This window comes from Manis pentadactyla, chromosome 19 (genome assembly GCF_030020395.1).
Source record: "Manis pentadactyla isolate mManPen7 chromosome 19, mManPen7.hap1, whole genome shotgun sequence".
NCBI lineage: Eukaryota > Metazoa > Chordata > Mammalia > Pholidota > Manidae > Manis > Manis pentadactyla.
The window spans coordinates 15,349,393-15,364,047 of record NC_080037.1 but is presented as its reverse complement, the minus strand read 5'-3'; the positions used below and the strand labels follow the sequence as shown (position 1 = coordinate 15,364,047).

General features: G+C 40.0%; 1 long non-coding RNA gene across 1 annotated transcript; it reads right to left on the bottom strand.

The window, feature by feature from the left end:
* Positions 1-340: 340 nt before the first annotated feature.
* On the bottom strand, positions 341-12,944 carry LOC118935572 (uncharacterized). Its single transcript, XR_005033903.2, has 4 exons — positions 11,858-12,944; positions 10,414-10,485; positions 1,185-1,395; positions 341-480 (listed from the first exon to the last, which is right to left on the bottom strand). It is a non-coding gene; the product is annotated as an uncharacterized LOC118935572 (long non-coding RNA).
* Between the last annotated feature and the right edge of the window lie 1,711 nt (positions 12,945-14,655).

Sequence of the window (14,655 nt, the reverse complement as noted above, 5' to 3'; positions counted from 1 at the left end):
TGAGACTATGGTACCTTCACTCTGGGCTCTGTTACTGCTGCTCCAACTAGAACAGGCGCCAAAAGGAGCCATGGGCAGAGGGAACTGTGGTTCCCAGTGAGCTGGCATTCATTCAGCAGTGCGTAAGAGAAGCCTCAATAAGAACCGAGGTGACTTAGAAAAGATCACAGCAAAGGCAATAACCCTAGAAAAAAGCACAATAGTTTCCTGAAGTTGCTTTTACCTCTCCCATCTAACAATATTTATGGAAATGTGTTTCCAGCCATTGGGAAGAAATAATACATTTACATGTGCACACGCAGACGCATGCCCGCATGCACAAATAATTTTGCAAAGGCTGTGGCTTAGCCTCTTCACCTTTCTGAACATGAGTTGCGTTTTGACAGATCAGCAGAATTCCCAAAGAACACAGCAGCTAGCCAGTGAGACCACGCTGAGTTAAATGTGTATTTCCCTGGGTGTATTCATTCATTCTTCATTCTGCAAGAGAACAGAGTGGGGCCGCATGGTCGTTGTTACCAGGGAATAATTATCCTGCAAGGGAAATGAATGCCACTTTCTAATCCTTGACCTTCACTCTGTAAATTGTGGGCTAAGAGTCCTGGATTCTAAGCTTCTTTTGCTCTGGGAGGGATGAGTTTTACCAAGGTTTCTCCTTTTTCCCTAACACACAGTACAGCTCTCTGATAGAGTGTTCTGAGATGCCTAGAGGAGCCCAGTCAGCTCATCAGACAGGACCTACTAGTGTTTCATTCAGCAGAAAACCTACTTTAATTTAATTCCACATCTACTCCAAAATAAAAAGAACAAAAGGTAGAGCCTCAGGCTCTCTCTCTCTCTATCTCCCCTCCCCCTCCTCACTCCCGTTTCCTGCATTTAATAAAGGCAGCGGCTAACATTTAAAAGCATTTGGAAAACCAGGAAGACCTCTCCCGGAGTTACAGGGAATGTTTTATATTATAGTGCTAGTTATTAAGAAAGGAGGGAGCCTCGGATCTGCCTCTTGTTCCAAAAAGCTGGTTGCTTGACATCAGGCTCACATGGTGACTGAAATACAGGATGAGGCCAAAAAATTGTGTGCACGCTCCCACGCGTGTGTTTGGGGGCAGGTTGAGGAACTGCAAAGCAAAGAAGTCAGTAAATACGGTATTTGTTATCGTGGCAAAATTATTGGTTCAACTGACCTTTTATGGAGTCATCCTGAATTACACATAGTAACCTCCCAAAATAAAAGAGAACTCATTCCAGCAACCGTGCGTATGGCAAAGCTCCTTGGCTCTTTCAAATGAGGTGTTTCTGAGCTGACATGCTGATCACTGGGCTTGTTGGTACACACAGGACATCTGTTCCCAAATGCACCAACCTGATTAGCCATTGCTGGACTCAGGCGATTTCCTAGGGGAAATAACAAAATTTTTTGTTTTCAATAAAACGTTTGAGCCAAATTAGAAAGTAAATAAATGAATACTTCTCAAGAATCCATGATAACACTTGCCGAGCAGTGGGTCAGGCCAGACTTAATCTAAAAGCTTTCTGCTGCGTGTAAATGATTATGTCATAGCATTTGTCTTTAATTACTCACCCCTTTCCAAAGGCTTGACTCCTAATGTGTTTCTCGGTTAACCACAAACACTTGTACTACAAGATTTGTCATATAGATTCATTCAGCCCCCTATCCCACCCCTCCATTTTTTGCTCTTTGCAACATTGATAAGCTGGAGCTCCTGAAAAAGAAATGTTGAGACACTGTCTAAACCAACCCCTCCTGGATATTTGAAGATTTCCACACTAAAAATATAACCCCATCTTCTCTTGACTCATGACGACCATTGGAGCAGGTTTAATAATAACGGGAATTGCAGTACTGTATCATCCTGGTTTTGTACTTATATGGCCTTGTTCCTTTGAGAATTTCTAAGAGTTCAAGAACATATGAAAAGAATAAAAACAACGGGTTGTAGCTTGGAAAGGAGTACAAGTCAATGAAATGACCACATACATATTTTTTTCCTTCATCACTTCACTTCGCACCTCACCTTCCCCTATGAGAAACAGAATGAATTATAATTTAATTCTCAGTGAATTAAATCAAGCATCTCCTCAGCTCACTTAGCACATATTGTTAATCCACACAGTGTTAGCAGAAGTGGGGCCCCTCAGTGGTGATTGTTGCCACCTCTTCAGACTAATCCTGTGTGAAGTTTGGGATTTTAGAATTGGGGGATCATGTAAGAAAGTGATGCAATTCTAAAGGTGTGGCCATCCAGGATCGTATTTTTTTGTAGGCAAAGTAAAAATCGCCTAAATGATGTAATCTGTGTGTTTTAAAGGTTTTCTGACTCCCAAATCCTAATCTTACTGACCTGAAATCCCTATTGGTTTATTTTGTTTTGTTTTGGGGAAGTGGTAGTTAAATGAAAAGGCCTTGGTTAAAGACAGATAGATACATGAATATATATTTGAGTTAATGTGAAAATTCCCCAGTTAAAATGCCAATACTGGCAGGAAGTTATGCCCCCAGAAAGAAGAGAGATGGCTGGGATCCTGAATATTCAAATCCTTTCTCGGTTGCCTATTGTAATCCAGTAGTGGTTATTACTATAGGACATGGCCCTCAATTCCTTTCTGGGCTTCTTAATTTAGGTCAGTGGCTTAAGGGCCTGTGTCAGCTGGAGAATTTCTTTTGTCTATTAGGTTCAGAGCAAATTACGTAGCTTCCACGGTCCCTTTCCTTTAGCTTGGGCCCCACAAAGCTGAGGCCTTTAAGGTCTTAACACTTTGACAGTGAGAAGAAACAAGAAAGATGAGAATTTTAAAAGGTACCTCCCCTAAGCCTTCCACTCCAAGTCTGCTTTCCTCTGCCTACTGTTCTGACTCCCTCCTGGGAGGGCAGCAGCCTTACAGGGAAGAAGAAAAATAGAGAACCAGCATAGAACATGTACAAAGAGAACCAAGGTCAAAAGGAGAAAATGCTAACAAGTCCCCAAATCAGGAAAGCATTGCAAACAATAGCATGCATTTTTTATAATCTTTTGAAGTGCCTCCCACTAGCTGGCCTCTCCTTGACCTGCTTCTCCTCTCCGTCCTTGGATGGAATGGGGTTGTGGCTGAGAGGCAGAGGAAGGGCTTAACTCCCCACAGATACTACACAATTCACTGTTACCAGCAGTGAATTTATGCTATTGGCCCAAGCAGCAGCACCCCTGCAAGTAGACTGAGGAATACTGATGAGGCAAGCTGAGACGGGAAGGGTTTAAAATGGTGAAGCAATTGAGACCCTGAAGAAGAGAGGTGCAGGAAGGTTGGCAAGAAGCTCAGACCATCCAGACACAATATGGTGGACTGGGCGCTTGGAGGGGGATGGAGTAATGACGGATTTCATCTGATGAACCAGGTCATTAGACTTGGTGTGACGAACAGGTCTGGGGCTCCCAAAGAAAGAGAACATTCTATTGTTGATGCTCTCGGTATCCAACCCCCAACAGGGAAAGTTGTTTTTAATGAAGAGACTGCATTCTCAAGATTAGTATCATTATCTTGTTCTTCCTCAGGTGTTTATTGATCTGTAGGTAAATATTTTAAGTGTCTTGCTGAAGCAAGACATGTTCGCCTGTGTAAGTCTGTCCTTGCTTCTCCCCCAGACCAGCTTGAACTCTTGCTGTGTATTATTTCCTTGATCAACTAAGGACACGTACTGCTTGTTGGCTTCCTTCTTCTGTCCCCTCTAGTCCCTGACGTCTGGGCTGACAATGCATCTGGCTTCTCCTTCGCAGGCATCTCTCTGAGCCACCCAGTCTTTGCAATCACTTTTGTTTGGCTGGAAAAAAGGCCCTAAGCCATCCTTTCCATTGTCTAGCCTTCCTAGCTGACTGACCTCTGGTGAAAGATTTTCTCTGTAGCTGATGGTGATCCTTCAGTCTGAACCTAGGCCTCCTACCTGCCCAGTCTGAGCCTCAATAGTATGCTTTTCCCTTTGTGCCTGCCATTGTCCTTCCCCTTTGATTACATGATGGAAAAAAATGTCATTGCTCCTCATAAGCACCACTGGTTTCTTTTGCTCTTGCCTGACAGAGTCATCACGCAGAACATAACTGACAGCTCAAAAATCCTCTTTCATATTTGATGAGGAAATTAATTATGATATAATATGCATACCCTCACAAATGGAATCTGCCTTATCATGGGGCACAGTTGCTATGGAAATAAGCCACACTAAGAAACTTCAATCAAAACTGCACTTCACATGGTCTCCTGGCACTGTCATCATTCACCAACACCAAAAATATTCTATTGCTTGTGATTTCCTTCTTCCATCTCAAGTTTGAGGGTCTGGGATTGACTGGAATTGCAAAAATATTTCTCTGTTTTAAGGTTTTATTCATCAATAAGCATCTACTTTTCTACCCCATATGTAATTGATTTTTTTTTCTTTCTACTAATAAGCTTATTTCTTTTTACCATATGAATTTTCATGTGTTATCTTAAATTGTTTTATGGGACAAGGCAGAATTTATTTCTTTAACTTATTAGTATAAACATTCTTTTGTCCTGTCTCTTTCCTTCTCCCTTTCTGTGGTTCTTAGTCAGTTTTGATTTCTTGATCTGACCTTCACCATAGCCTATAATTGGAGTAAAACAAATCTAGGTACTGTCACAATTTCACACTTAGCAGCTGTAACCCAGAAAGTTCCTTCACTATACTTTATTAAATGAGGACTACCCTAACAATGGGGACAATGTGAGAAGTAGATAAAACCATGAATATGAAAGATCATAGAATACTTGATCCATAATCTATCTTCAATAAATATTCCTTGATTCATGAATTATAAAAAATGATTGTCACCATCAAGACTTGATTTATGTCAAGCATGTAGTAATGACAATGCATGTCCTACAGAGTACAATTTCTGGGAAATTCTTCCTTCTGGCTTGACCATTTCCCCATGGTCTCAAGCATGTCATTCATTGAATGGATGTTTAAACAGTCTTAGATGCAGACAAATGATGATTTAATTCAAATCCTTTTCTTCTTAAGTGGATGAAGCATCTAAACAGCCACCCCTATCTACCATTTGATCATGTATTTCCCCCAGGACATGGCATGGATTTCTCTGGAATGTTCAGGCAGCCTTCCCTGCTGAAGCTAGCATGCCACCCATTTTCCCCCAACCAGCTCTGATATGGCTTAATATGAAAGGAGGAAGGGACTGGTGTCAAAAGGAAATTCAACATCCAGTTTTCTCCCTCTCAGCCAGCTATGATAGCATGTAATAAGAACTTGAACATCAAAGGTTTTGACTGCCACAGGAAACGATAGAACTATGGTGTTCAAGTGGGTTAACCATCTCCCCAAAAGCATTCCTGTGATCTCTTTGTCATCCTCACTCACTCTGACTTATTACCGTATCTTTTGACCTTCTTTTTCTCTTCATAAAAAGCATTAGGTTGCCATTTATATAGCAGAGGTCAGCAGATAATGTTAAAATTTACTGTAGGCCCCTGCTTGGGAATGTATCTCTCCGGCACAAAATGCCAGGAAAGCATGAGGGGTTTGATATCCTTCAGTTGTGTGAGGAGAAATAATAAAAGGACCAAGTCCTAAGAGAAAAATTAAACTTTCCAAAGACAGAACGTAGCTGCATTTTAAGTAACCACTTTAAAGACATGACTGCTGTTTTGGCAATAGCTAGTAACCCACACAAAATTAATTTCATGTTTCATTGACATTACTTTCAGGAATTTCATGTTGACATAACCTATAGAGTAGGGTTGAGATACTGCAGACAATATATTTAATGCTGCTACACCAACACAAAATATTTTAAATCCGAACAGAGACCCAGTTTTGTAAAGTAATTATGTCCTATGTAAAAAAAAAATAGAACGAAATTGTAATTTTCACGTCAGTTGTCTAAATGCTAATTGCTTCTGGTGCAGAAGTTTAAATCAAACCATGAACTCCTTTCATGGCTCCTATGTTGGACTTAAAATACATATCAGCCTCCTTCTGATTTTGTCTTCCATTAAATAGACATTTTTATCTTGGCTATATTAGAGATATCAACTAGTGTGTTATGAAGTTGTATGCTAAGCTAACAAGAAGGCATCTATGAACACATACTTCGAAATACATTCAACAAAGAGATTGATTTTCTATAAAGCAAAATTTTTTTACTTACCAGTTGGGGAGAGCGAAGGTTGGCCTTAGCCACTGGTATGTCTGTGTCCTATAACAACCATATGTCCCCATGCTTTGCATTAGCATCTGTCACCATGGATCCCTGATCCAAGTGCTGAGAAAACCATTGTATGACAAGGCTCTCTTTGGCTCAGAGGCAATAGACATTGTTTTCATAGTGCACAATTTTTTTTCTACCTCTTTGCTTCCAAAGCTGCTCAAAGTCACATATTAGCAACTGGTGAGAGTCAGGCCAGCATTACTGCTATTGTAAAGGCTTCTCAGCCCGTTTAGCCTGTTTCCATCATCTAAAGGTATTCATCAGCACATCCGTTAAGAGTTGTTTTTCTACCCCTTAGTCTGTAATTTGTGCCCTGTTGAATATACCATAAAGCTGGGAATTCATTTAGTCTGGCAGAATTTGGAGAGGACTTGGTAATACAGGAATCTCAGCTTTAGCTAGGTAGTTGAATAACTATATAGTTTCCAAATTTCATAGCGACAACCATTGCTTGAAGGCATGGAAAAATTTTCCTCTTATGATTGAGTATTGCCATGTGTATTAGTCAATTATTGCCAGAGTAACGCAACATAATAAGCCACCCTAAACTCAGGGTCTTTAAACATGATTATTCTCACTCACACATCTGTTGATCAGCTGGGGGTCAGCTGACCTAACTTTCAGGTTGGATCTGGGTCTGCTCCACATGTTTCTCATCATCTTTGGACTGGTGGACGAGCTGGGACATATTTATCTCATGTCAATGGCAGACGCGTAAAGAGGGACAAGTGGAAACACACAATGTCTCTTAAGGCCTGTTCTCAGAACTGGCAACTGTCCCTTCTGTCCATATGCCATAGGCCAAATCCAGTCATTTGGCTGAACCCAAAGTCAAGGACTGGGAAAGTACATTGTGCTTCTCATGAGGAGAACTACATCATATGCCAAAGGGCAGGACACCGTGAAGGGTTTGGTATGGAGCCAACAATCCAATCTTCCTAACTGTCAGATATTAAGGATGGCATACAAGTCGGTTTGCAGCCATAATTCAAGAAATTAATGGTGGCACCTTTGAGAGTTTCAGTTCCCTCAGGAATGAGGAAAGCGTGCAACATCTTTCACTTGAATGTTACCTTTCGCTTGCTGTCATGCTGGAGTCTCACGGCCTGGGGGCATACTGAGGGATTTCAGAGTGGAATTCTAATTCTGTATTAGTTAAGGCAAGGTTATATAGAATGTTGGCTATTAGGGTTTGTGCTATCTGTGGCCCTACGTTGAGTAATAAAGAAAGGAGATGATTTTGTTAGAGATTTATACACTTCTTTAGGGGAAGACTCCAAAGCATAATGGATACTGTGTCAATAAGAAGACTGGCACTTCTGCTCGCTCTTTCTTAGAGCCCAGCTTCTATTCAGTCAGGGTAGCCCACTGCTGGAGACACCACATGGAAACACCAAGTTTGGGGAGAAGGGCACAGGATGAGAAAGAGTCCGCACGAACGATAGCCAAGGAACCCATCCAACAGCAAGATCCCGGGCCCTGGACATATAACCACAGTTGTTACCTGGTAGCCAGCTGCCAGCTGTTCAAACCATCCCAGTTGAGTTGCCATATATATGACTGACGAGACCTTCTTGGATATTCCAGCCAGCAGACATCACGTGAAGCAGGAACAGAAAACAGAGAATATTCCTAGCTGTGACTCATCTGAATTTCTGATCCACAGAATTGTGAGAAGTAATAAACTTGGTATTGTTTTAAGTCACTAAGTTTTAGGGTAGTTTTTTAGTCAGCACTACATAATTGAAACAGTGACTTTTGTGAGAATTTCTGCAAAAGTTGGAATTCTTATTTGGCCTTTATCATTTTTGCCATTTTGGGTATTCTTTCTAGGGAACATGGCATTTTTATCACAGAGAATGTGAGTGATGGTGAAAAGCAAAAACACATTTCTTATTATTAGATGAGTCTGAAGAGGGAAGAACTTGTTTATTCTTTTGCAACTGAATGTTATTTAATTTTTGAGGCCTTAAACCTATAACTGGGTTACCTGAAGGAGGAGATTCAATAAATTAATGTATTAGTTAATTGTCTGCCAGAAAATTAAGCCAGATTGAAGGACCACCACCTATTGGAGCCTCTTGCGAAAAATCCATTTCCTGCTCACTGGGGCTGTTGGCAGAATTCGTTATCTTCTTTTAAGACTGGGATCCGTTTTTTCTTCCTGGTCCTAGAGGCCACGTGAAGTCTTTGGTTCCTTGCTGCTCTGGCAGTGGCAGGTCATATCCCTCTCACACTTGGAATCTCTCCTTTTCACTTTTGCCTCATTTTCTGACCCACATCCAGCCTCCCCCTTCTGCTTTTAAGAACTCATGTTAAGATTGGGTCCACCTGGATAATCCAGCATAATCTTGCTATGTTAAGGTCAGCTGATTAGGAACCTAAATTCCATCTGTGACTTTAGTTCCCTTTTGCTATAGAAATAGCATTTGGGGGTCAATTATTCCATCTACTCTAGCAAGATATCTGCCTTCTTCAATTGCCAGCTCCTTTTATATTGTGGTGTATATAAATAGCACTCTCAGAAGTTGTGCAGTGTGCAACCTGTGCAGCTGGCTCTTAGAAGTATATTAGAACAGAAGTGAGGCAGATTACATGCCCAGTGTTTCATTTCTGTGTCTTTGATTCTCCCAGTTTCAAACAGGCATGTTACTACCTTCCTCTCTTTCCAGAGCAAGATTTCTCTTTCCTGTCTCTATTAACCCAAGAGGAAGATTTTCTTTTAGACACAAATAAGCAAAGAACATTTTTAAAGGAAATATTTATAATAGAAATATATTTTTTTAATTACAGAAAAAAAATGAGGATAGATTTTTCGGCAAGAAAAGGCTCTTGGACATCTGCACAGATCCTTCAGCCCATTCAAGCCTAGCTGTTCTTCTCACAGTCCTCTGAATGCCTTCTAGCGCTGCTCACTAAATTATCTCTCACAGCCCCACTGAGTCAGCCTTTCTCATGTGTCACCTGCTAATACCTAGCCCAGGAGACGGCTGCCAATTGTCCTCTTTCAGTTTGTGATAACATTACACGTGACTATTAATTACCTCACAATCTAATTACAAAACCATGAGCTTGACTTCAGGAAGATTGATACAGTGGCATGTTTCTCAATTTTATTTATGTAGTGGAGAGAGGTTTTCAAAGGTATCTAATGTAAAAAAAGCCATTATTTAAAAAGCCCAGGGGAGATATCATGGTTAGTAACTCAGATTCCTCTTTCCCTGCCTTTGTAATCACTGAAACAGCATCACAGAATCCCAGGGCTTCTTTGGACACAGTTTTGAAAACTTTAGTATAGCAGAAGGAGCACTGGAGTGGGAGACAGGAGGCATTTCTCCATTTTTTCAGCCTTGTGATTTTTGAGCAATGCCCTCAAATCTGAATTTATCTTCTTATCTAAGTGAGAATAATACTTTTTCCTACTAATCCTTTGGAGTAGTATGAGAATCAGTTTCATATCCTGCTCCTTTCTGCTTCGCATTTCTACCCTAATATTCTAATGGCGTAGGATCATTTGCTTTTCCCTAGCATCTTACCTAATCGTGACCCTAAGCCATTGACCAAGTTTTCTTCCACATCTAGAATAAATTTTCCTTTTTACTTTCAGTGAAATTTTTACTTTGGCACCTCATTTGTTAAGCTTTTGGCCCGGTCATAATGAAGAGGTTTTATGTGTATATTCTTTTTCATCTGTGTTTATGTGGCATTTTGTATAAAAACCTATTACACTATGTCTGAATTTTCACAGGCTCAAGAAATATGAAATTTTTATCTTTTATGTCTGGTATCTAACATAGTCCTTGGCAGAAAATAGGTTCCCAGTAACAGCTTTTTTGAATGAATGACTCAAAAAGTAAACATGCACTGTATTTGTTATTATGATGATGGCTATCTCTGTGTGCAGACTATATTTCCTCCACCTAAATACTTTGACTTAAGCCTCCCAACCTTTTGTCACATGAAGCTACCAGTGCCTCTCTCACATCAAAAGCATTGGTGATAATAGGAAAGGCATAGAATAGTTAATAAGGGATAAGGAAAATTTGTACATTTCATAGAAAACTACTCAAAATTCTCACTACCCCTATCTGTTCCTCCAAACCCCTCACCCCCTTCCATTTCTGCTGTGGCTCTGCTCTAACATGTCTTCTTCTCATTTCAACCAACTTACCAAATATTTCTTCTGCATATAGACATCTCTCATCAGTCAAGTCCAGTTTTCTCCATCAAACTGTATTTTCACCTTAACAGGAAAATAATAATCAAGATCACATTGATTAGTTTAATTCTTACGGTTTGTTTTTCCTTCAGCTCTATTTTCAGTTATCAACTATGTCTATATTTGTGAATGTACACCGTAGAATATTCTGAGTTGATTCCATTGACACCGTCTCCTCCTGTTCACACCCATGGATTCAAGTTACAAGTCTCATGTGTTTTATATTTCTCAGGGTAAGAACTGTCAACTTACTTATTAAGGTAACTACAAAAGTGAAAGATCTGGGACACAAAGACACCATATTCCATACCTTAAAATACAACATTTTCTCATTTACATGTAAGTAGTTTTTCTGAGATATAGCTTTCCTTGTAACTGTCCTGCAAAAAAAAAACAAAAAACAGAAAAAGTACACCAGGATTTACAGAAATACAAAGTTTGATATTTAATTTTAAGTAGTGATTTTGATAGTGGGAATAAATTTATTCATATTGTATTCCAATTGATTTTTTGGTATAAAACATAAACTGATTGTCTCCTTATGTTTTGAACTCAAGCCAGACATTCAGGTTCTTGCTCTGCAGTGAAGAATTTAAAAATAAACAGCACTAAGAACTACAAACTTTTCTCTCTGGAATGAGAACTCCCCCTCCCCCACATAAAAATTATTCATTAATTTGTTAATTTACATATTTGCTCATTCACTTGTATCATTAAAGATCCATTGAACATTTGAAGAGCCCAGAATTGTATCGCTGCTGATATGTGATTGTAGATAAGCCGGTTCCTTGGTATCAGAAAGCCTATATCCTAGTGAGGGAGACAGAAGTGCCCCAGATACACCAAACAGCCACGTAACTTGTGGATCCTACTACAGAAGAATATTCATCCTATGTAGGGACCCAGAAGAGTGAACATGGAAACTAAGAAGAGATGGTCATGTCAAGAAAGGCTTCACAGAGAAGGAAATGTTTGATCCTCACCTTGAAAAATGCCTGGGTATTTAGTAGGCAGATGACAGAAGGATATTCTGAGCAGGGGGGAACAGTGTCAATGAAGGAATGTAAGACACTGGCTTGAGAGCCACATTGACAACGTGTGTCTTTGGTGACCCACGATATTCTCTTTCATCCAGGACCCAAATCCTCTCAGCCAAATATGCTTCACAGGCTAATTTTAGAGGCATAGGAATGATATACCTCAAAATAACTTCAAAACTGAGTTTGGTAAAACCTTGGATTTTAGTAATAAATATACCAGGGTTTAATTCTACTGCTATTACTTAACTAACCATAATGTAATAGGCAAATAATGTCATCTCCTTCGTTCAATCAGGCTCCTGTAATAGGATACCATAAACTGGATGGCCTATAAACAACAGAAATTCATTTCTCACAGTTCCGGAGGCTGGGAAGTCAAGGTCAAGGCACTGGCAGACTCGGTGTCTGGTGAAGGTCCACTTCCCGACTCATAGACGGCTGTCTGTCTTCTGGCTGTGTCCTCACGTGGTGGGAGAGACACAGGACTCTCTGGGGCCAGTTTTATATGGGTGCTAATCCCATTCATGACAGCGTCACCCTTGTGACACAGTCACCTCCCAGAGGCACCGTCTCCTAATACGACCACAGCAGAGGTCAGGATTTCCACATAGGAACTTGGCAGTAGTGGGGAGGCCCACAAACATTCAACTCACTTTCGTCATTCACAGACTGAGAGTAAAGACACCTACTTCTGCATCTCATTTGAGGGTTAAAATAGGTAATTCATTGAAAATATTTAGGATGGTACCTAGCAACAGTATGTACTCAAAAAATGGTTAACTTTATTACTGGCACCGACATCAATACCCATCCATCCTCTTACTGCTAGTAATGCAACTACTGGTAATAATAATAGCTACTAGTTTTTCAGTCCTACAGCCCAGCAACAGTACTAAATCTTCTACATGCACTAGCTAATTTACCTGTCTTTTCTACTATTATTATTCCTACCACTTCTATTGCCATGAAATCACTGTAATATCAAAGTGTCCATAGATGTTTATTTCTCATCATAAGGCACTAATCCATGTGGGGAATTGGCAACAGTGCAATTGCTTTTTTCTTAGTTGTTTGTGCTTTTGTGACTGAATCCAGGAGAGGAGAAAGCTGCCCAAACACTCCTCACCTGGTTAGGTATAGAACAGTATTTGTTTCCTAAGTCTGCTGTAACAAATTACCAGAAGCTTCGTGACTTGAAACAACTCAGTTTTATTACAGTCCTGGAGGTCAGAAGTTCAGAATGAGTTTTATGGAGATAGAATCAGCATGTCAGCAGGGCTGGCTCCTTCTAGAGGCTCCAGAGAGCGTTCTCATCTCCCAGGGACTGCTGGCACGCCCCAGCTATGACTATGTCACTGCAGTCCCCACTTCCTTCATCTCATTGCCTCCACCCTTACCTCTAACTATTCTGGCTTTCTCTTATAAGAAGCCTGTGTTTACACTGCATCCACCAGATATTCCAGGATTATCCCTCCAATCCTCCCAGCCCCCCACCCCCCACCATTTAAAGATCCTTAACCACATGCAAAGTCCCTTTTATCATATAAGGTAACATATTCAGAGGTTCCCTGGATTAGGGCATGGAACATCTTTGGGGGTCCATTATTCTGTCTACCACAAAGATTATCAGAAATTATTACATTATTTAGAGAACAGAAAAACACCTGAACGAAGCTTGATAGGGAAAATATAGACATAGTGTAGAATATTGTCTAACCCATAAAGTATTCTCCCTGAATGCTTCTGTTCTTGTATTTCATATTATTAGAACAGGAGCCTACGGGGGATTTTCCAGGCAGTGGATCATAAGCACCACTTTGGGGCTCTCACCTTGCCTGGTCGTTGGCTATGTGGCTGGTGCACTTTCATCTAGGCGATATTTTTTACCTACACAGCACAGAGGCTGCTCCGGTTTGGTTCTGTATGTGGGGACTGCAGCTAATCAAGATCATTAGAAGCAGGGTGCAAATTTCATCAAACTCTGGCACACAGACCAAATCTGGCCCTTCCCCAGGGGGTTCCAGGTCCACTTTTACCATGACATTCCTGTGTGATACAGGGAAGGTTGTTTGATTTCCCTGGGCCTCGGTTTCCCCAAGTGTACAGTAAGGTTGGGTATAACTGCCTTGTTTATCTCATAGGATGATGGTGAGAAGAAAGAGGGATAATAATTTTGAGAACGTTTTGGGAAAAAGTAAAAAGCAATGTTGTTAGTTATTGCTAAGAATTTAATCCTTTTCCATAGATTTTTAGAAACCAAAAAATTTTTTGCATCCACAGTTTACCAAATAACAACTAATTGTTTCATTCTGCTTGAGTCGGCAGCTGAATGGTGTCTATAGTTTGCCAAGCTTAAAAATAGATGCTGGTCTTCTACTTAACACTGAGTTCAAGAAAATTTAGGTTTGGCAATGGGTACCCCTTGTGTCCATTCCCATTTCTAGTTTAGAGGCCTTCTTAAGACTGTTTAGAAAAACTGTGGGCAGTGAACAGTCTTACAAAACAACATTTGATGAGTTAGAGTAAATGAATTAGAAACATATGGATCAAATCTCTCTGAAATACATCAGGGTTGAAAAATGAAGGAGAAAAAAGCACTTAGCTTTATCCAAATATGTAAAGGCTAGCTTGTTAAGCTTGACCAACCTAAAACACTACTGCGTAGGGTTTTTTTCACTGTGCCTTGGCAGGGGCTTGGACTTTCTCTCCATCAACTTTTTATATTGTCAACCAATTTCTCCCTTTCCAAGGCAGGCATGTACAATTACAGCATTTCTTTTTTTTTTTTTTTTTTTTATTGAAGGGTAGTTGACAACAGTATTACATTAGTTTCAGGTGTACAACACAGTGATTCAACATTTATATACATGATAATTCTAGGTACCAGCTATCACCATACCAAGTTGTTACAATATTTTGACTATATTCCTTATGCTATACATTACATCCCGGTTACTTATTTATTTTACAATTGGAAGTGTGTTTATATATATATATATATATATATATATATATATATATATTTTGTGAGGGCATCTCTCATATTTATTGATCAAATAGTTGTTAACCACAATAAATTTCTGTATAGGGGGGTCAATACTCAATGCACAATCATTAATCCACCACAAGCCTAATTTTCGTCAGTCTCCAATCT